Source organism: Rhipicephalus microplus, chromosome 2 (genome assembly GCF_043290135.1).
Source record: "Rhipicephalus microplus isolate Deutch F79 chromosome 2, USDA_Rmic, whole genome shotgun sequence".
In the NCBI taxonomy this organism is placed as follows: Eukaryota; Metazoa; Arthropoda; class Arachnida; order Ixodida; family Ixodidae; genus Rhipicephalus; species Rhipicephalus microplus.
Genome location: NC_134701.1, coordinates 287,310,404 through 287,332,993, shown reverse-complemented (window position 1 = coordinate 287,332,993; position 22,590 = coordinate 287,310,404). Strand labels below are relative to the sequence as shown.

The 22,590-nt window shown below is 47.7% G+C and overlaps 1 protein-coding gene across 2 annotated transcripts in view; it reads right to left on the bottom strand.

The window, feature by feature from the left end:
- The window catches only part of lilli (AF4/FMR2 family member lilliputian), a 197,130-nt gene that overhangs the window by 101,632 nt on the left and 72,908 nt on the right, over window positions 1–22,590 (bottom strand). The gene's annotated exons all lie outside the window — the stretch shown is intronic.

The window sequence follows — 22,590 nt, the reverse complement described above, 5'->3', positions numbered from 1 at the left end:
GTGCGCAAACAATGATGCCAAGGAAAGTATGGGCGACGTTAGTAGCAATAATTGTAAATGCGACGAGAGAAAACTGGACGAAAAGACAACATGCTGCTGGCGAGGACCCAACTTGCGACCTTCGAAGAACGCGCCCGATGCTCTACCGACCGAGCAGCAAGGGCGGTCCCTCCACATTCGGGTATACATGTGCACTTAAACCTTGGGAGCTTTAGCGTCGTCGTAGCCATGACGTAACACCTGATCTTACCACGAGCTAGCAGCAGCTGACCAATAATCCCTCGCATACTACTGAAGACAAGAAGTGGAACCTTAAGGACTTGTTTTTTGCCATGTTAGACACAATTATTGATAACTAATATAGAATGACATCGCCAGTGTAGGGGATGTTATTAGTAGCAATATTTATGTAAATGTGAAGAAAAAAAAAAGCGGACGACAACATAACATGCCGCAGGCAGGGCCATAAGCTGCGACCTTCGCACGTATAAACGATATACTTCCCCTTCCCGTATATACTTCCCGTATATACGTCCCCGAAGGGGAAGTATATACGACATACTTCCCCTTCGTTATACGATATACTTCCCCTTCACACAAAGACTGCTCATCACGTTACACGCATGCGTTACTATTCTCTCCCCATACTCGGGCCACGGTGGAGCCCAACCAAAGAGCCAACCTTCCTTCGCCGTAGACGACAGGCGAGCCACCGAAAGGCTTGTAGACGCACCATGCCGCACGCAAGCGGATGGGCGAAAGAGCGGCGTCGCCTCGTTCGGCCCTCCTCCTTGCGTGCGGCAGGTGTCCCCGGCCCGTGCGGATAGCGCACGTACAGGAAAGACAGCAACAACGCCCACGAATTATGCTCGGAATGCTGGGCGCCGACCTTGCAAGGCAACCCTCGCGTTGAGCAGGTCGAAATCCCGCCTGGGAAAGGTCAGCGAGGAAAAACCCGCGCTCGGGTCAAGCGAGTCGGCTGAGGCCGGCGTGCAAGCCCACTCAACTAGAGGGTCCTCTCCCTTCCGAGGGAATCTCAGCTGTACGAGCACACAATTGACGACATCCGCGAGTATAGACTATTTTCTGTATCGGCGCCGTAGTCGTGGGCCGATGTTTCCTCGTTTTTGTGTACTGCGACGTGAACTTTACAACGCCGTTGTTGGGACAGAATTTAGCCGAAAATAATTAACAAATTAATCGACCTGTTTTTTTTTTTCGCGAGCATCCACACCTAGCCACATCAGTAAGAAGGTTCACGAAAAGGAACACAAGAAATTATGTTAATTCTACCAGATATTGCTTTCCCTAAGAATTTGCTGTGAACTCGCGTATTTTCCAAACTACAGCCATCTGTGTCAACACCGTGCACAAAACACCAAATATTGGAACAATCCTGTTTTACCGGCAATTCCCACGCTTGCCAAACTTGTCATATCCTTACAGATACATTGACACGCTTATAACGCAGCTGCCGCATACTAATGCATCGAATCTACGAGTCCGTCTCCCGAATCGCTTCCTTTATTTATTTGCGGTTGGCTCAAACACAAATAGTTCTTTGGGTGGCAAAACATCGTTAAACGGCATAAATTAATGGTACATTATTTGTAATCGTCATTCTATAGGCACAGCTCGGCAAAGGTCACTCATGCATGGACTCGCTCAGACTCAGATCGGGCCGTGAGTTTGGGGAAGTGCGGGTGGCTCATATTTTAGCGGGTCTGAGTCCAGCTGAGGATAACTTTAGTGAGTCTATTGGGCAGTCCGGTTGAAGAGAATTAGTCGGTATGAGTGAGCCCTAACACATTTGTTGGGTGAGCTCGAGCGTTAATTGCCGACATGTAATTCTAGGCAATAGCAATTAGGTCGATAGCAAAGATATTGTTACGGGGGAGAATATTGTAACGAGCTTTCTCAGCCCGTCACAATATGTGTAAAAAGCAGATGAATGTTCACAAAGTCGGTATGCAATGGACTTTAAAGGAGTGCTGACAGAAAAATTCCACGCTCACAGTGGCCTGCAGTGAACCTAGAATGTCAATATAGAATGATATCTTTTGAATTAATCGGTACTAACAGGCATGTTCTCAGTAGTGCCTTTGCCAGCTGCCGGTACTACCTCACTAAAGCAGAAATACCGGCGGCATCCCACACAGTCTGCTCTGGCGGCACCGTAGACATAAAGCCGCAAGCAGAAAAGATGAATCGGCCAGCGCTACCTTCAACTTTATTATTATTATTATTATTATTATTATTAGTAGTAGTAGTAGTAGTAGTAGTAGTAGTAGTAGTAGTAGTATTTGGAAAAGATTTTGCAGTGTTGGGGTGGCCTCACTTGCTCAATTATTTTTGTAAGGAGCACGTTGACAAACACCACATTGTCGAAGTTGACCCGAAGCCAGTATACAGCGTGCCACAGTCATATCATGGATTCGGCACAATAACCACATAAATTATATTATGAGTAATATTAATCTCGCCGATACAGAGACAACAACCTGCGTTAGCGCGACTTGCTTTTTTCGAATGCCGGACAAACTTGTTTCTTACGCACGACACAAAAGCAGCGCACGAAAACAGAAGCTATAGTTAAAACGCTAGAAACAACAAGATAAAACGATATTAACGATTTCAATAGACGCGCGTTTCGCAAAAAACAGCATTGTCTGGTTGTTTACCGCAGCAAAATAAGGCGGCGCGCCATTTCTGAACGACAGCAACAGCCACGGAATGTAAACCAAGACGGAAGCCAACCAGCTCGCTAAGTTAAGCATTTACGCTGCTCAGTCACTCTCCAGCCACAGTTCAGTATTGCTTATGGTGCTCAGTTACAGGCTGAAAGGCCGCGCGTTCGATTCCGACTGCGGCGGTCACATTTCGACGCACGCAAAAATGGAAGGGGCCCGTTTACAGAGCAATGTCAGTGCACGTTTAAGAACACACGAGATGGTCGAAATTTTGGGAGCCCTCCACTGAGGCGTCTTTTACATTCACGTAGCGGTTTTGGAACGTAAACCTCTATTTATTATTATTATTAAACATAGATGCCCACTGCTTGTCTCCTACGCAAGTCACGAAAGCAGCGCGCAATAACGCAAGCTGGTTGAAACGCAAGAGATAAAACAAACGAAAATAATAGAGCACCGAGATTCAATTCACGCGCGTTTCGTAAAGACAGCATTAGACAGTTATAGTTTAGCGTTAGCGTGATAGCGTAGGTTAAGGGAATGGCGTTACCGTGCAGCAAACGTTCGTTGTGGGCAGCGTCTTATATTTTAGCGGGATATGGTTTACGTGCCCCAGCTGAGATAGTGGCGCCACCTATTAGATGGTTAATAACACAAACAGTGAAAATGAAAAGAAAACGAGAATGTTTGCCTATGCCACCGCGCGAAGCATTGTTAGAAGTTTATTGTAGTGAGAATAAAAGTAAATAAATATGAACCAAGCACCAAACGCGAAAACATCTACGTTGCCGATTTGTACACATCGATCTTGTAGTTAGGTCTAGGCGCGTTCGAAATGGGAAGCTATCTAAAAAATTACGCCAACATATCCGTATTAGTCGGTCATCGAAGCTAACTAAAGGCAAGCGAAGCCACTTTGAACAGTTGTTTGCGGCGGACAAGGTAAATCTTTCAACTACGCCAAAATCACTTCGAAGCGAGCGTCCGAGAGCGCCGCCATGTTTACGTACACTATACGTACACCTACGCTATACCACGGTAACGGGAAATCTGAAAAATACCACGCGTACGGGAAGCGGTACGGGTGACGTACGTATCTGCGCATGCGCACTTCGATTCCGGTATCACGATACACCCGGTATACTATAACTCTCTATTACCTCGCCGTTTTCCACAGCAAACCGATGCAGCGCGCAATTTACGAACGATGGCGATCGTCTTGCCATCTCTCTCAGCATTTTTCACTCGTGCGACAGAATTGGTACGAAGATAAAAGTCTATAGCAACTCGCCCAGTTAACCACTTCTCAGTCACTCGTTTCCTGTGGTCTGAAAACAAAGCGGAGGTGCGATAGTTTTTTTTTTTTTGCGTGTTAATGTACGCAGGGATAACACAATGATGGGAATATCCGCACAGCGAGACGGTTCATCACCGAGAATAGCTTGGATCCGCACGAGAACATTACGAGTCATGAAATGTGATCTTCGTGACTCCTGCAGCGTTGCTAACAACGACAGGCCCCACCCGAAAACAAATCGCAGCGCGTTGTTCCCGAGTGTGCAGACGTGAGACGGCCACAAAATAATTTGCGCATACGTATTTCTTCTCTCCCGTAAGCAGCCGAAGCAGATCGAAAAGCAAATACGAAGAGGCCAGTATACACATGTCGAAGCACCATTTACTTTTAACAACACTCCTAAGTGCATTACGTATAGGACCGATATAATAAACCGCTGGCCACTGTTATGTTACCTTGACAACCTGCTACAGATATACTCAATTGGTGTATCATGGGCGATGGTTGTGTTATATATGAAATCTCACCTCACACCGGCGCCACGTCTTACGGTCGCTCGGCCACGGTTCATGCTTGCTCGGCCGCGGTTCATACTCGGGAACAAGTGACACACAGCCGAGGATTAAGTCTATCACAAAGTACCGAGTCGTGCCTTCGCAGGTCGTTTTCGTTCGTTTAAAAGGCGTTCGGGTGTTGGCACTTCCAACAAACGCCACAATGCAAAAGCAAAACTGGTGGTGGTGGTAGTAGTGGAGTTAGAAAAAGAAGGCGCCTAATCTCTGGAACCCGGTAGAGAGCACTGCGAAGGACTTCAGTACGCTGGCTTACATCTCATTCCTCCTCTCTTAAAGTGCGGGGGAAGAAGCGAAAACAAGGCAAGTGGCCGTCGCTGCAAAGTGTGAAGCTATAGCTACAAGATGTGAATCATCCGTGGTTGGGTCCTCAAAGCCTCCTGGGGCTGACCGCAACGAATGGATCACAATGGCTAAGGGGCGAGAATGGTCAGCTGGGCGCATCGGTTCAGGATGTTGCCAGGTGACATTTCCACGACAGAAAAAGGAACGCGCGTGCAGCCATATCTACGTGTTTCGAATGGAAACTCGAACTGCATTGTATTCATAGAAAGGGGGGGGGGGGGACGGAAATGCCTCGTAACTGCACCAACGGGGCGGACTAGAGATTTCTAACCACACCGTTAAATTTCACTGTCAAAGAGTGTTCCCGTTGTTGACACTTACCGCGTGGGCTTGCGCGACTGTCCAGAAAGTTCTCCCCTTTCTTTGGATAGAAAGGTGTACAGCTATACAGGTGCGGTATCCGCACCGGTTGTATGGATGCTATCAGCGTTCCCTTTACATGTGTGCCACCAAGCTCGACACGTGTTCTTTTTTTCCTTTTTTTTTTGAAAGTTAGCCTAATGTATTGAAGGAGAACGGCTATTTTGGCCAATTAACAATTATTAACATGACCTAATGTCTACTTCAAATATTTCTCAATAAAAAAAAAACTTAATTCTCAGGCGAAAGCTCTGCCCCCTTACAGCATAATGTCCTTATTTTCTCAGCATTTATTTCTGTGTTTCCGCTCTAGTTTTTTTGCCAGCAACACTCTAACCGTCTTACTCATTTCTATCACCGGCGTATTCAGCCTTCGATTACTGCCTCTAAAACACAAAGCTCCACGTAGGCTCGTGCCCAAACGTACACATCAGTGGATATTTCCACACATTCAATGCAGTTTCACTAAACGGCAGCGCACCACAGTGCAGAGGGGCTTTTTGTTTGCCTTCGAGCTCACGATGGCTCTTCAGCGCGCAAAACCTGTTTCCTAGCGAACTGTGCACGGTGGAGTGATCAGTGACAACCTGTCAGCAAACCTGCACCGTATCGATACGGCTGATTGTATGCCATTCTGAGAAGCAGTCGCGGGGCGTATGCCATTGCGATAATGACGAAGTACATACGACCAGGAAAGCGAAAACACGCTATATGTTTAAACTTTTTTAGTAAATTTTCCCGTTTTCCATTTGACTATAATTTTGGGAAATGATGTTGGTCCAATTAAGTTCAGGAACAATGACTTGTGTTTAGATTGACTAACTACATCTTGAGAACTCTGATGACATGTTTCATTATGAGTTCAATATTAACACAGAAAATAAAGGTTGAAGTTTCATTTTTAAGCTTCGCGCCTAATTCTCCGCACGTGACGTAAAAATCCCAATGTATTTTCGTGGCATTGGCTCTATGAAAATTTTCAAAATTTCGTATGCTACGTCTATGAAACAGCAGATTACAATGTACTTCATCGTTGTCCCTTGGAAGCTACGTAGGATTCAGTAGATGCCTCCGAGATTTCGTAAGTCACGATGTTAGCAGCGGGATTCTCAAGGTGGTGTGGCCACCCGCATTTCCTTCTCACGCGTTTTCTCGCTTACTAGGTAAGAGTGAAGTTTTCGGCACTGTGAGATTGTACTTAGTAACTAATACGCAAAACATCGTTTTGCTCTTTAGTGTCCCTTTAAAGTACGCTTGTACAGTGTGTGCGTGTTTGGACTATACAGATCACACAAATACTCCATATCAGGGGGGGAAACATGCGCAAATAAAATTATTTCGTCTGCCTGCAAGAACAAGCACCGCAGTGGGTGTTCCCGAGTACTGTGCCTCTCTGAGAGTGTGCGCCATAGTTTTCTGGTGCGTCGTCGCTTTAGCTTGGCCTGATTCTATTCCTATACCGTCCTCCGTCACTCGGCTGATCGCGGGACCAAACGAGCCGGTCTCTGAAGAATCACGCAGGAAGAAATGTTGACCCGGCCGTGTTCAAGAAAGGCAGCCAAAACTCGCTATAACGAAACGGGCTATTACGAAATAATGGACATATCGAGCGAACCATAATTCCCCTTGAAAGTTTCCACTGAAACCAGTGTATTTAAAGTCTCGTTTGAACGAAGCGAGAATTCTCACTTACGGGATACAACGAGCAAATCTTGAATTTTAGTTGGCAAGCAAAAAGTCCTTTCTCTATTATGAAAAACGTCTTAATGGATAACTTTCTTTCCAAATTCTATTAGTGACTGGAATGCGCTAAAAATACCAATATTCTCTGATTCTAATTTCCTAACAGCTATTGAAACAGCATTTTGAGCTGCTGAATTAACCCATATATTTAACGTTGGCTTTGTACTTCTCTTGGTTGTTGATTTTTATAAGTATAATTATTGCTTTCGTTGTATAATCCTGTGTTTTGTACTTTTGTTCTAATGCTCTACTACAAGTGTTGATTTCTCCTGTATACTGTAAGGCACGATTTATTTGCCTTTAATTTTGCTGTTTTGTATTCTATTTTCTACTGTAACCCCCCTACAACAATGCCCAATGGGCGATGTAGGTACTTATAATAAATAAATAAATAAATAAATAAATAAATAAATAAATAAATAAATAAACAAACTTAAGAAATTTTCTTCCACCTGCAGTTGTTAAGCGTACACATAAACCTAAGTCAATTTTAAAGCGTGCGTCGCACCACTGCACGCGAAACGTGCATTTGATGCATATCGATATGTGGCACAACCCCGTCCCGCCTTGCGTCCCCGCGGAAGACCACCACGCGTCTTCGCGGAGAGCAGCTCGAAATTAGCAAGAAAAGGCTCGAATTAGAACAGCGTCGTCTCGCCGGAAACACCCAGGTCGAGCACGGGCTTCCCTCTCTCTCTCTCCGGTTCTTCCTACATTCCGGTCGCGCGCTTCCTCAACTGTGACTCACGATCCGCTAAATAGTTCGCGACAGACGACGCCCCGGCCACTTTCTTCTTTATATTCTTACTCCTTTTCTTCGTTTCAAACAGGGGACGAGAAAAATCATACTCCTCTCCCAAAACTGCGCGGAGGGGGAGTCAACACTGAAAAGGTCGCTTAGTCACGCAACGGACGGCCATTAAGCGACAACAACGAGGCGAACAGAGTCATCGCCAAGAAGCGGGCTCCTTTTTTTTTTTTTCACCGCTACTTCCTAACACACGGGGGTCTGACACCTGTGTCACACGGACACTGTTGGAAAAGGCCATCATCGGGTAAATGCCCATCGAAACGCCACAACTTTATCGACTCGATGGAAGAGAGTTTACGTCCCTGTCACAGGGGCACCCACGAACTCCGTGTGACTCTCATTTTTTTACGCCAACGCAGATAAGGTCCTTGTGATCCGGTCTCCCTTACGTCAATAGAGTTAAACGGAGCTTTTCGCAAAGGAAGTTCGGTGATCTCGGTTAGCGGGGGAAGCGAGTACTTTCGTCCCCAGTAATCTGTAGTTACGGAAAACTAAAAGTACAAAACAGCAAAAGTCATCATACTAATGAATTTGATCGATATTAAAAGTTCTTTCGCTGCATAATCATAACGTGCTTTTAACGAAAAGAAAATACGCGTGCAAGTGTGCGTACTCTCCGCCATAGGTCGGCAAACGCAAGTGGAACTCGTTCACACTCTATGAAGAAACATATTTCGCGCTTTGGACTCACTCGGACTGACGAAAATTTTCTTCATCCCGACTCACGCGGACTCAGACTAGCGAAAATCGGACTCACTGTCATATTAAATATTACTAACCCGGGCTTGCGACTCGATCCGGGTCTAAGGCAGGCGACTGATGAAGTGAGTTCGCCGACCATAAAAAAAGCCATCGTGTCGCCATCTTGAAAAAGTTAGTTTGTGTCAGCCATCCTATATCCGTGCGCACCGAGGTGCTTGCATCTCTGCAACTCATCCGCTTCTTATTCTTGCGCTCTTTATTCGAATTTAAAAACTGCCAAATTGATAGCAGTGGTTGAGGCGTGTTTTCTTCGTCGACCACGGTAGTCGGAAATACTCGCAGAACGACGTTAGCTGCGCTGTACCGTTGCTTGATAGAACGATCCCCACGAGCCGTCTTCCGGTATATGTCTTCGTAAGAGTGCGCAATCGATTCGAACCAGCCTTTGGTGTCATTGAGAGAGTGAAATGCGAAAGGGTTTATCCTCGTCGTCTACGGGGATCTTGAAGTTAAGCGGATCGGGTACCTCGCTGGTACACAGAAAGACGTAATAACTTCCCGTTACCGTGCACCAACTTTGTTTCATTTTTCTTGCGTTCGTTTCGGTATTCAGCAGCACAGCACTGCGAAATGCTGCAGGGCCCCGCCCCCTCTGTCGAGCATCCCTCGTGTTCAGCAATCGACCAATGACGACACGCTGTTACAAGCATTCGATAAACAGCGCTTCCGGTGGTCACGTCACCGTCGAGACCGCACCCCCAGCTTCGGGAAACGTCGATGACTCCGCGCGCTTTCTGCCGCCGCTTTGTCCGTAGAGAAAATGCGGTCGCGCCCGGCAAGGCAAGGACGTTCCTCGGCCGCGAGGAACCCGCTCGCGTAGGGGCCACCCGAACGCGAGCAAGACGTGCATGACGATCACGAGATCCGGTTGCAGGAGGACCACGGCTCCCGCAAGGACGGCGCTCACCAGTGAAACGAACAGTTCGTTGCAGTAGGGTTGACAGGCGGGCCAGTTGGTACAAATTCAGGATGGAATAGTTGGAAGCGCAAACCTCCTCTGTTTGTCTCTCCTCTTGTGTCCCGTTGGTTTGCGCTTCCAACTATTCCATCATGAACAGTTCGTTGTCTCAGCGCGCCCGTTCTTGCTTTGAGAGAAGTCGCCGTCGGTGGCGTAATCGATAGAGATGAAAAAGTAAGCAAGAGACACGAAACAAAAAATTACAGCATACCCATGGAGTGAATTATGATCAGCGGTGCGAAGAGTCGGTCCGTTTGTCTGTCTGTGTATATGCTGTGCTGGCTACGCCGGAGGGATGGACTGCCCTAGACCACAAGGAACTTCGCCCCTAAAAATTTGAGGGAAATTAATACTCACGATGGATTGGGATTTGAAACCGGGCACACTACCTAGCCGCCGAGTATTCTACCACGGCCGCTAAATAAAGAAGACTTTTTTCTTTTTTTTTAATCATAGCGGCCTCGATTCCCCCAAGTGCTGCACTGGTGCTTGAAACTCATTTGCAGAAAAACCTTATACAGGCATTATGTCGGCCAAGGCATCGCGTTAACTGTTGTAATATGGCGTGACAGAAAAGTAAAATGACCACCCGTCATCGCCAAATGCCAATTTTTGCACAGCTAGTGTGTGGTTCCGTGCTTCCCACACACTTGAAAGTGTTCGGCATTAATTTTCATCGTCATCAGCCGCATGCCACGTCAAAAGAGTGCACATAAAACCTTAACGATGTGTAGCGGGTATGTCGCTGATTCAGAGAAATACGAATATTGGCGCAGCGGGCACTGTTCTACTCCACACAAAAAATTCTTTATAGTGCAGTGCGGATAGCTAAAACTTTAAAACTTTACCTCGCCCCGACACGAAGCTGCGCTGAGAATTGGCATTAGGCATTATCGTAACCACCGGTGATTCCCCCCCCCCCCCCGCTAACCATACAGTACGGAAAATTGGATTGGCGGTTTTTTGTTTCTTTTTTCTTTCATTTCAAGATCAGCCTCTGCCTGCTTTTTTTTTTTTCACGTTGTTTCCCTTCTGTTTTTTCCATAAATGAGCATGCAAGCTATAAAATAGCTACGAAGGCAGATGATAACCATAATTCGTTTCACACAGATTGTGCGACTCATACGAACACGGGCTAACACTCGTCGTCTTCAAGACCTCCAGTGCCAAAGTAATTAATGACAGCAGTCTACATACTTCATTTACATATAATTGGTGTCACATATTATACAATTTGTCTACGCCACGTCACTGCGCCTGTGATATGCGCTGCTATGCCTTTACCCTTGACTACCCTTGACATTCCGTTAGCTGCTGCTAGTATAGATATATTATACTGAAAAACAACGGTTTAAGAAGATGGTTTAACGATAAGCGAGCCAAAAAAAAAAAATCAGCGCTTTCATAAATCGAATAATAAAACGTTCGGCTAGCGATGCGCCACCGATCTCGCGCACAGACGATCGCTTAAAGCGGACAATGGTAGCTTCGCCTCTGGTCCTCCGCTGAAGCACTGCGAATATGCAACCATTGAGACTTGCCGTAAACACAGCGAGACCGAAGAACAGCTCGCTCCCGACGCTGTGCGAGCCCACGCAGTACGAAGGGCGCGTGCAACATGGCGAAAAAAGAAAGAAAAAAAAACACGCGACGCGTCGAGGGCCCCGTGGCCGAGGGAGAAAGGTTGCCGGCAATGTGGCCGACTTTCAGAAGGACGCAGCGCGCCACTCCGCCGCCGAAACGTGGAAGAGAGAGAGGAGAGAGAGAGGAGAGGGCTCGACGACGGCGGCCTCGGGGACAAAAAAACAACCGCCGATCGTAGGGCGTCACCGGCTCTCCCTGACGGATGCCCGAGAAGAAAGAAGCTGTGGGACCGTTCCTTCATTGTGCGAAGGATACAAAAACGAGGAACGCCGCAAAGAAAGGCACGAAGCAATGCGAACAGTGCGCGAGGTGGGGCATAGGAGACACGAATGACCTAGTGACACGGCTGCTGCGCCAGGGGACTCTCCTTGTCGAAGAGCGCGCGCATCGCACACACAGGTCGGGTTCGGCCGCCTCCAAAAAAGCCCCTTCGCGGCTACGATGAGGCGAGCACAGTTTGGTCCGGCATCGTATGGAAAGGTCGCAATTTTAATACTAAAACGTTTCACAGCGGCGTCGCCTTCCGGATCAGTGCTGAAGGGCGACCTTCTTTGAAGCCCGATGGCTCGTGTGGAAAGCGATAAAACGCGAGAAGTGCTCTTACTGTGCCCGACAGACGTGTAGGAAAACGACGAACGACCGAAACCACATCGCCTTACTTATTCCATTTATTTGTAATAGATTGAATATTAAGGATTCGTTTTTTTTTTGCTTTAATGGTGAGCGGCCGGCTAGTAATAAGGTCACGTGCCACATGAGGCTAGCGGGAAAAAGAATGTGCTCCACAATCGTCGCGGCTGGTAGCAGCGCTGACTAAGACCCTCTCAGGTTTAAATAAACATACCATATATACTCGGCAAGCACTCTCAAATTATGACAGGTAGATTGCCACTATCCCTCAAGAGGAAGGTATATAACAGCTGTATCTTGCCGGTACTTAGCTACGGAGCAGAAACCTGGAGACTTACAAAGAGGGTTCAGCTTAAATTGAGGACGACGCAGCGAGCAATGGAAAGAAAAATGGTAGGTGTAACCTTAAGAGACAAGAAGAGAGCAGAGTGGATTAGGGAACAAACGGGGGTTAAGGATATCATAACTGAAATCAAGAAGAAATGGACATGGGCAGGGCATGTAGCGCGTAGACAGGATAACCGCTGGTCATTGAGGGTAACTGACTGGATTCCCAGAGAAGGGAAGCGGGTTAGGGGCAGACAGAAGGTTAGGTGGGCAGATGAGATTAAGAAGTTTGCGGGTATAAATTGGCAGCAGCAAGCACAGGACCGGGTTAACTGGCGGAACATGGGAGAGGCCTTTGTCCTGCAGTGGACGTAGTCAGGCTGATGATGATGATGATGATGATGATATACACCATAAAGGGGACGGAAGCATGCCCGCCGCTGAAGCTCAGTTGGTAGAGCATCGCACGTGTTATGCAAAGGTCGCAGGATCATCATCAGCCTGACAACGCTTGCTACAGAGCAAAGACCTCCGATTGTCAGTACGCCAATCAATTCGGTCCTGTGCTTTGTGCTGTCACGTTGTACCCGCAAATAGTTTTATCTCATCAGCCCACCTAATTTCCTCTCTCTCCCCCTCGCGCGTTCGCCTTCTGTTGGAATCCTTATTGACCTGCGGTTATCCTGCCTGCACACTTCATGGCCGGCCCATGTCCATTTGTTCTTGATTTCCACTCTGACAATGTTAACCCCCGTTTGTTCCCTGGCATATTCTGCTCTCTTCTTGTCTCTTAAGGTTACGCCTGTCACTTTACTTTGCACAATACTCGCTGCGTCGTCCTCAGGTTAAGATGAACCCTATCTGTAAGACTCCGGGCATCTGCTTTGAAGGTAAGTACCAATAAAATGCAGCTGTTGTGTGGTACTTAGATGTTGCGGGACTACACTAACGTGCCATTTACTTTCCGCGACACCTGCCAGTTGGTTCTCGTTAATATCGCGGTATATGTACGTCGTTCATCTTTGCACATGTACACATCTCGCCTAGACCCAATTGATGAAACGATGTGCTCAATACGGACAGACGCCCAACGGCGTATAGAAGCACGGCTGCATGCCGGCTCAATTCGTGACCTCAGTATGGACCACATGCTCTTCAGCAAAAAGGCAGCACGCCCGGCTCTCTGTTGAAATGCCTACAAAGCGACTGCCGGTGGTGCGCAGTGCTGCAGCGTGAATGATTCGATTTGATATGTGGGGTTTAACGTCCCAAAACCACCATATGATTAAGAGAGGCGCCGTAGTGGAGGGCTCCGGAAATTTCGACCACTTGGGGTTCTTTAATGTGCGCCCAAATCTGAGCACACGGGCCTACAACATTTCCGCCTCCATCGGAAATGCAGCCGCCGCAGCCGGGATTTGATCCCGCGACCTGCGGGTCAGCAGCCGAGTACCTTAGCCACTAGACCACCGCGGCGGGGCTGCAGCGTGAATGCTGCACGTTGGAATCTGTGAAAAAGAAATAGAGCTGAAGCTCGAATTCCGATTTTAAGGGCCGTTTTTGTTCCGTCCATGTGTTCCTTGCGCTGCGGTCTCTCCACCCTATCTTACCGACTGCCATGTGATAATGCGGGGTAGTATGACGTGGCATTACACATTACCAATTGGCACGATTTCGTTTTCACAGTGCAGATTGCTGATCTATCTGCCACTCATATTTGATCCTAGTCCTCCATAATTTGACAGCCTCCTTACTTCACGGCATTAAATGATTAGTATTGGACATGTAGCATCTACTTCACCGATTCGGCCATTTCGTGATTGGACTCTCCCCCCCCCCCCCCTCTTTTTTTTTTTCTTGAGCCGAATAAAAAAAAATACTTCACAGACATGCCTAAGCTCGCATTTAAGTATACATGGCTCACATATATTTATATCGTGAGTTTAATAAATGAATAGATAAAATTTCGAAGGTACACTTGAGGGGAAAACGATTATTCTCGTGTTTGTAGATTGGAATTCCACAAGGGCACCACTATTGCCGCTAGAAGACGTCTGATAAACGAGAAAACGCCCGAAAAAAGCACAGTCGAAACACCACCGCGACATCATAGATTTTGACGGCATAAAGACAGCATGCCCTGACGTCACTGAACCAGCCGCGCACCAACGTGGTGGGCAGCGAACCTTGTGACGTCACGATAGTACTATCAGTGCGTCGAACGCTCATTGTTTATTTAATCACGCACAGATGCCCATAACGCATAAGTGATGTCGTCATCCCCCTGAAGCACGCTAATCGCTGCTTGACTACGCTGCTAAGATGTCATCCAAGCCGCCATGACGGTGTCCTGCTGTGCGTCCATGGCATCACAAGCTTCGTAGTGCCCACGTAATGGGTTCATCCGTAAAAAGTGTTGACACCAGCTTCTAACGTGCCCAAAGTTTCAAGACACCACGTCCTTCAGAGAAGTTCAGCCAGCGAACCAATCCAGCCCAAAATCCGCAAGACTGAAATTGGTGACGTCGTGGCAAAGTTGACGTGTCGAAGTTCCGGGGCTAAATTCAGAACCTAAACGTTGAACTTCAGCTTGTCTTTCCGTAATTAAGCTGCAGTGCCGAAATTAATGATAACAGAGCTCTGAAAAAAAAAACAACTTGTCCGGATAAACTCATTTGAGTGCTTCACTTTGGTACCACTTTCAACCCTTTGTAGCTTCGCCTGCACTTTTGAACTACCCGCCACGGTGGCGAATTCCACCGGTAGATCCGAAGCGGCCGCGGAAATCCTGGCGCGAGCCGTCAGATTGCGCCAAACCAGATCTGCGAGGGGAACGCGTGAATGCCCCCCCCCCCCCCCTCGCTTGACGTTGCTCCGGAAGTCGCTTACGCATGCGTCGCTAAACCGGTACCGGACACAATTTTGTTTGCTGCCCTCAGCGTTTCAATGGCAACCGTCGCCACTTCAAAGCACGCACTTCGACCGCGCAGTCGCGGAGAGCACCGCTTTCCGATTTGAGGAATGTGAAGAGATGCACAGGGTTTGTAACTAGACCGCCTCGAAAAACGCCGAAGACAACCTATAGCTGTCCGACTGTACCGGAAATGACGGCAACGCATTCTCGGAGTTCCGGCACAATCCGTCTCTGCAACGCGAAGACGTATAGCGGAGTGGGTTGCTCGGAATCTACCGGTGGAAAACGCGAACTTGCCCCGAAGCTACCAGCGGAACGCGGATTCTAAGCCGCGAAGCAAGAAAACTTGCTCCCGCTCGACGAGTGGAATTCGCCATAAGGCACTAGGCTGCTGACCCGCAGGTCACAGGATCGAATCCCGGCCGCGTTTTCGATGGAGGCGAAAATGCTTGAGGACCGTGCGTTTAGGTACACGTTAAAGAACCCCAAGTGGCCGAAATTTCTGGAGCCTTCCACTACGGCGGCTCTCATAATCATATGGTGGTTTTGGCTCATTAAACTCCAACAATTATTGTTATACAACTGATGATATAAAAACGAACTGCCATACTTAGTACAAAGAAATAGTTTGAAGCAGAGTTGATGATGATCAAGGCAGTAGCTTAAGAAAAGAAAAAATCTCGTGAAAGTGTTCTAAAAGAGAGCGTTAACATTGTCCCAAGAGTCTCATGAAGGCACCATCTTGCGATTCCGTCCACTGACATTTAGGTTAAAAGGCCTGAGCGAGAAGTCTAGGATATCACTTCTCAAATTGTAAAAAGGACTGTTGCACGGATCTCATTTCAACAGGAGAACAACAGCTGCAGTTGAGCCTGTTTGAGCCTTCATAGCGCTGTGGTGTGTTCCTGTAAAGGTTATTTCACCGCACGCACCAACCATTTCCCGTTGTTGTTGTTCATTTGACTATCTGTCATTGATATTGTTACCAAACTATCGAATACAGCTGTATTCCCCGAATAAGTGCGAACTTTTCACTAAGTATCCGATATCAAAAAAATGTTTCCATGTATCCGCAACTGCACTAAGAAATAAGCGCTGTAACTTTGCAGGGGATCCTTCTGATGCATTCATCGGTCCAGTTATTGTGCAAATTTGCAAAACCACGTGATGATTGTAAGATAAAGTCACCTCTTTGAAAAAAGAAAACATAAGGGAAAATTCTACGGCGTTTTGATTGTTAAGTTCTATCAACCTAAAAATGAGCAAAATTTACAGTCTACCGTAGAAAATGAATGTTGACCGAAATTCAACGCCATTGTAACACTGCAGCCGCCCCCGAAAGCATGGTCAAAGAATTTTCCTTGAGATGACTAAGACCTAGGTAATATACGAGTGACTCAGCGTTGTGCTAATTGCAACGGGTGATAAGGGAGAAATTTTTTTTTTCTGTAGATAGAAAAGTGGGACGGATGTGTTCCACTATAAAGGGTTAACCTCTTACCTATACTACCGCTAAACAACGAAGAAATCGGGGAAAGTCGTGCTATGACCCCGTGCTGACGTCTGTTAGGCTTACAAAATCGCTATTCCACAATATGAGTGTTCGCCTTGTGTTCTCCTTTGGTGTTGTTGTCTACGGACTTGTTCCCTGTTCGTAAACAGGGGTATGTATACAGGGCAGTGCTCGGAAGCAGTCCTGCGGCTGCTGTGCCAGTAGTCACGTGATCACAAGAGGGCGGCGGCCGGGTTCAGCGGAGCCTGCGTGCCTCGGCGTGGCTACGAGCGCCTTAGTACGCCGACGGCACCTATCCCGTTTAGAAAACATGGAACGGGTCTCTACTCAAACACTTAGCGTAGTCGACACTGCTCACCAACGAGGCCGAGCGCCGGCATTGATCCCGTGAGGGAGATGTAGCTCAGAAGTGTGGCAGCTTGGGCTAGTTGGTGTGGCATGACGATAGTTATAGCGCGAGAACAAAACGACGACACAGAGACACGAAGGGCACGAAAGACACGAAAGAAGGGCTCGTGCCTTTCGTGTCCTTCTTGTCTCTGTGTCATCGTTTTGTTCTCGCGCTATAACTATCGCCATGCCCGTGAGGGAGAGTCAAGTTTTCCCTTAGAGGATTCCGTACACGCATTTTCTTCGCAATACTACCCGCCGCTGTGGAGAGAGGAACGATGGAAAATTTCTAAATGACTTAGAAACATTCACCTAACTCATCGTTCAAGTGGAAGTCACACTGCTAACCACAAGGTTAAGACGCAAGCTAGAATGAGAACGCGGGCGCCTGGAAAGCGCTCGTAACTCATTTTCTATTACAAAAATATCGCGTTCAAATAATCAACGCATGTGTTTCGAGTGAGCACAGAGTTACAAGACGGCAGCAACCATAGTTCAACGTTTGCAACCACGATATAACAATCATGTACCTATGTGCATGTAAAGAGATCATGTGTATATTAGAGCATCGCTCACGATGCCGGTACACTGTCTAGTAATGCTTTTTTTTTATTTTCGAAACATTCCGCACCATCACCACCATGGCAGTTCGGGAGAACCCGATACACTAAGCACCCGATTGCATAAAACAATTTCAATTTCACTCGTTGAACGAAATGTGAACAAAACCATTTAACTTAAGGCTGACATCTGAAGCAACAATTGGAAGGGCAAAGCACGCAGGCAACAAATAAGCAGGCTCTATCTAATCTCCAAACAAAATAATGAAACGAGAACAGACGAGAGTAACATCAAGGCGATAAAATATAATACACACTGAACTGGACTAGTAGGTAGACTGGACTGACGACTGTCCCGGCACATCGAACTGACTTGCTTTGCTACGGTTGGGTTCAAGTCCGAAAACCACGTTAACATTACGAGAGACGTCGTATTGGAATGCTCCGAAAACTCCCGAAACCTGGGGTTCCTTAACATGCAGCTACACCTCGCACCTCTATGACACTAAAGGAAGGGCTCTTTCAAGCGAGGCGAAGGCACTGACGGAGCCATCACGCAACTATGAAACTCGAGACTTGAAAGTGCATCCCGGTGAAATAGGCTGAGTAGATTCCACGTTATTAGAGGTTCGCGAATTCACCATCGATCAAACTTACCGGAACAATGGAACACCGGCCCGCACCCATTGTATGCGCGCTTGGCGAGGTGCAAGGAAAATGTGCCAACGCTGCTGCAAAGTGTATCTACACAAGCGTAGGCAGAATAGCACAGTTTCAATAGGTTCGTGTTCGCACCAAGAAAAAAGCGATGACGCACAGTCGATTAAACATGGCTTAATACGACAAAATGGGTTCTGATGTTTCCACTGCAATCGTAGTTCGCAGAGCCAGCCTTCCTTGGGCGCGATATAGCTCGAGCGATCGGGTTGGGAAACGATGCGGGAGAACCGAAAGGAGGCGAGCGAACGCAAAGTTACGCTTGGTCCAGAAACTTGCACGTTTACATTGTGGGGAGCGAAATTGAGATACGAAATTATTAGTGCACAGGTACGACGATGGAGACAACGTTTTAAGTCGACTGAGACTGAATAAAGACAATGGCGCGTTGTCAGCCACACTGAAATATTGGTTGCGCAGTCAGATGCTCTCTCTCTCACACACACGCACGCCCACACACATGCGCATAAAATAATAATAATAATAATAATAATAATAATAATAATAATAATAATAATAATAATAATAATAAGAAGAAGAAGAAGAAGAAGAAGAAGAAGAAGTGCATAGATATATAATTGGTAGCAAATTATTTTCTTCTCGTTTACATGTGTTTTCTTGCTGCTTAATACGTGCACAAACAGTGTCCGACATCATCACAACGCTTCACAGTACACTGCAAGTGGCACCGAAGGTCATATAGCCTTCGAAATTCGCGTAACCCATGTCTACACGAAGGGCAGTATCGGTGAGAGCCGGCCGAAATCAAACTTGACGCGACGTGTGCAAGATCACGTATAGGCCGGGCAATATACGCGACTGGAAAGAATGTGCGTACGTCATCGCGACACGTGTGCAGCTGGGAGACCCATTACTGCTATTAACTATAGCTGCTCTGCGAATACGTCCACGACAATTGTGCCCTTACATTCGACACTGACGTCAATCCGCTCAACATACTCGAGCTTTATACTAACCTGCAGCTATCGGTGCCGTATGAGCGACTTCGAAATTGAAAACGATCTCCGAGACGGCGCAGATGAAGGCTCCGGAAATTTCGCGCACTGTAACCGCGCGAAACACGGATCTCTAGCCTTCGTCGAAACATTTCGATGGATAAACATTCTGCATTCGTTTGAGACGCATTTTCGAAGCTCACCATCACCGACATAGGTGCACGCGACGATCATTTAATTTAACTTTACTTACTAGAAAAATGCGACAAGCCCCCCACCCCCCCGCACCCCTTCTACAAGCAGCTCGGCGAAACAAGCAACCCGTGTCCGCTTTTAACGGGACCGGCAACTTTTGCCAGTGGCGAAAGCGTCGCGAAGGAGTGCATTCCCTGCGGACAAACGAAGGAGCCGTCGAGCGAGGAGAGGATCGATTTCGCGCCGCCAGCAAGCAGTTGAATGGCCGGCGGCGTGCAAACAAAAGGAGACCGCCCGTCCGCACGACGACCTCTGCCGCTTGCAACAGCGACTTCCAAGACAGAGACCACCTAGGCGGTCGTCGTCAACCCTACACGGCGAGAACAGCGGTCGCCCACCGGGAACCGCTAGCTCGTCGAACGCCAGAACCGCAAGACCCCGCCCCGCGCAGCAGCACTGTCCCGCACAATGCGGTGGAGGCAAAGTGGCGTAATGAAAACACAACTGTGCATCACCTGGGCACGGAGAGAGTCTGTAATTATCACTACTAATTAGTGACAGGTATCACCAAGAGGCAACGCGAACCATGTGCATTCATCCCAGTCCGTCAAGTCGCACCAACTGTCAAATCCGGCTGCGAACGCCAGATCGACAGTAGCAGCCCGTGCTTCATTGTCAGGTAACCAAGTTCGTCAGCGGGACGTAATAACCCTACTACTTCCAGTATAAGTACATCAAGGACGGCGAAACCTATTGAGAACACACAAACAAAAAAAAGGGGGGGGGGGTACAGACTGAGTGCATATTTATAAGACGAAAGCCTTATGGATGCCCCATCAAACGCGAAAATCGACCGCCGGCGTCAACACGAGTGCTCCAAGAAATCGTGTAATGACGTCATCAAGATGCTACACGTCGCCAAAATTGGTGACGTCATCATGACGTCAGAGAACCTGCCGCCGTCACTTGACTGTCGCCACACGGCATGGCCACCAGGTCCCGGTTGAGCGGATCGTGGAGGCAGTGCAAAACCAGCACAGAAGGCTCAACAATGTCTCCAATGCAATATGTGCTTCCGAAGAGAGGCGAAAGATGATGAATACATCGAATGCCAACGAACCAAAAAAAAAAAAAAAAAAGACGGTTTTCGCCTTCGAGTCGTCTTAGGCAAATTCGTAAGCGACCCTGCAAGTTGCCTTTTTTTTTTTCGAAAGCTTTCCCCTCCAAGAATGAGAAGAAGAAAAAAATCACATGAAAGTATTTTCGTGCGAGCATTCGCTCACTTGCCTTGGACGACATACGCGGAACAGCTCACATTCGACGAACGCATTGCCCATTCCTCTTCCCTCTCACGAGGAGGATGAGAAAAACTTCTTTTCAACAGAGAAGGAGTTTGGAGCACGCCGGCCCCCGCACAATCCGGCGCTGCGATCAAGCGTTCATTTCGACGCTGGAAAAGTCGCCCCTGCAGGAATGCCTCCGGGACGTTGAGGAAGTGGCCGCTCGAGCGAAACCCTTTTTTGAGCTTGCAGTTCGGGAAACTCACTGCGCGTGTGAGAGCAAATACATCCTCCGACTAGATAACCTCTGCCAAAGACTGGCCGATGGAATTGTCGTTTACATTCGGCGCTTGACCACGTTTTTTTGTTCGTTTTTCGTTCCTACTCGGACACCATGTTCTGCCCCGTGCCTTTTCTATTGAATGCTTAGTTTCGCGCCTTAATATTCAATTACAGACGTACACGAACTCACTCAACTAAAAAAAAGTTCTTTGAACATACCTTAGCCAACTATGAAAAGGAAAATTTTTTCGGCTTTATTTTGAATTGTCGATTTTATAAACTTTTGTGGCGATCTTACATATTTGCTGCAATGCAGAGGACTGAGCGCTCTAAGAACGAGAAAAGTATTCTATGAACGAGAGCTTACGGATCGAAAACACTCGGAAAAAAAAAACTACTTACAAATTTCCACAAGGTGTCAGTTTTCAAACTGAGAAGCTCTACGGCTACGGTCTGCCGCAGGTCATCTATCGGTGGCAAAAAAGCGTAACACTGTGGGTAGGGTTCATATAAACAAACAGCGTACGCGTAGCCACCAGAGGGCAATGGTGTTTCAGGCACTACCCTGAGAATATGTTCGTTCTTCACATGTATAGGCACACGCACGTACACGTAATAACTGTACAGTATTTTTTTTAGAGCAGCGGCTTCCCCCCGAATTTATTCCATATTTAAAATGAAGCAAGCTTCACTTATTCGTACTGGGTAACTAAAACTGAAAAATAAAAATAGGCAATGGTTGCCAGATACGGGGTGGTTTGCATGATACGGGGTGAAAGCACATAAGACGAAAACAGAGCAGTGGCTTGACACACACGAGCGGTGATAGTTGTGATGCTGTTTTGCCACAACAAAAATATACAGGTACCACTCATTGAGTGCTCTGACGGGCTAGCGTTTAGATTCTGTAGCTGCCACAGTACTGCCCAGAAAACTTGTCACTGAATATCGACAAACTGCGTCTGCGGAAAGAGCAGTCTCATACGATACTCCCTTCAATGCACAAATTAATTGGAGAGTTACAGCAAAGGCGGGGTAATTGGCGCGTAAGCTCCCCACGGCCGCCCTCCCACCTGAGTGCCCCTGCGTACGATATCAGAGAAGATATGCAATGCCGTCGCTTCTCTTCCTCGGCTTTCTTTATCTGAACGCTCCGACCCCGCGACATGCACCTGGCGTCGTCCGGCGCTACGCCGTAAACACTTGTCGACTCCTTTACAGATCACCACAACACGACGTCACCAGCGCAACCGCGTCTGCAACGCCACCAGATTGCACAACAACCCAAGTGCTACCGGCGAGAAACGAGCTCGCGACATCCGCGCGCTACGACGAACCGCCCGATCTCACGCACGCGCAAAAAGCAGCTGCCGCGACACGCGCAAAACGTTCACAGCTGACGAGCGAAATGTGCGGCAGATCACCTTCTCTCTCTTGCGACCTCCGCCGTCGAAAACCGCAAGCACGCACACCCAGGCGGCCGCCTTCACAAAAGCCGCGGTCGGGAGCGCCACGGCGTTTAGAAGTAGGTCCAACGACAGCAGACAAAAAGGCGTCACACGGGCGACTCTGATTGCGAAAACACACTGCGACTTGTTCAATTCTTCCAGGCGTGTACCGTCCAATCACCCAGTAACGTCTGCC